Source organism: Wasmannia auropunctata, unplaced genomic scaffold, assembly GCF_000956235.1.
Source record: "Wasmannia auropunctata unplaced genomic scaffold, wasmannia.A_1.0 LD336085.1, whole genome shotgun sequence".
Classification (NCBI taxonomy): domain Eukaryota; kingdom Metazoa; phylum Arthropoda; class Insecta; order Hymenoptera; family Formicidae; genus Wasmannia; species Wasmannia auropunctata.
This window is the reverse complement of record NW_012026805.1, coordinates 968,740-969,819: the sequence shown is the minus strand read 5'-3', so window position 1 is coordinate 969,819 and position 1,080 is coordinate 968,740. Positions and strand designations below refer to the sequence as shown.

Genomic DNA, 1,080 nt, shown 5'->3' with positions numbered 1-1,080 from the left:
CGCCCGACTTCTTCGATTGTCCGATCAGGGCGCCTGGTGGACCTTCATTTGAGAGCTTCCTGGAGAGAGCCAGGGCGCCTGGCTGCTCCGCTACCCGCTAGACCGGGTCGCCCGGTTGGCCGACCCTTGTACCCTAGGAGAGAGTTGGGGCGCCCGACTTCTCCGCCCTCGCCGGACCGGGGCGCCCGGAAGGCAAGACCCACCGTGCCTGCGACCCAGCTGCGCCTGGGACTCCGCGAGCGACCCTGCTGTACCGATCGGACCGTCCCGAGCGCCGGGACCGACCGAACCGACTCGTCCGATAAGGACGCACCGCCGAACCCCGCCGTACCGTCCAGCGCCTCGCTCATGTAAATAATGTACATAGTCAACGTCATAATAAACTGTGGTTGTCAACGGAGTGGTGTCTCACGCTTTTCTTGCATCCTAGCCCGGCGAGCATAATTCCGAGCAGGAAACGCGCACCGTCACAAACATTAAAGCAAAAATGGTCTTTTTTGCTTCAATTATGTTGAATAACTCGATAAAAGAAAATCGTACAACGCCTCCCAAATGCTTTTTTGAACATCTCGATATGATTATTTGACAAAGTTATCTCTTGAACTTTGCCTATTTTTGGAAGGTAGAGTAAGTAATGCTTTAATTTTGTTGAGAAGTGTATAATCGCTTATTATATGTGGAAAAAATAGAACGAAATTTACAGCGCAAGTGTACCCGAAAGAAATACAGTCATATATTTGTCATAAGCTAATTACAGCTAGAGCCTGTGTCGGTTTAAGAGGGAGGGGCTAATGGGATTATAGCCCCAAGTCTTATCTTTCTAGAATCCAATCAGCAAACAATGTTTTTTAAATATTTTGTTAACATTTCTTTTTATTAATTATTTATTCCCTGAACTTTTTTCATAAAAAAATACACTACGCAAAAAAATTAGGGGAGCACTTTAAAAACTGCAAATTTTGTCGATTTTCAGAAACCAATATCTCGGCTTCCAGGAATCGCAGGACATTGTTCCTTAGCGCGTTTTGAAGGGTAAGGCCTCTACTTTAAAATGGCCCTAAGTGAGATTTTTCGTCCCAA

The 1,080-nt window shown here is 46.7% G+C and overlaps 1 protein-coding gene across 1 annotated transcript in view; it reads right to left on the bottom strand.

Moving 5' to 3' along the window:
* LOC105448531 (RNA-directed DNA polymerase from mobile element jockey-like) overlaps window positions 1–1,080 on the bottom strand; it is a 6,075-nt gene that overhangs the window by 2,054 nt on the left and 2,941 nt on the right. The window lies entirely within an intron of this gene.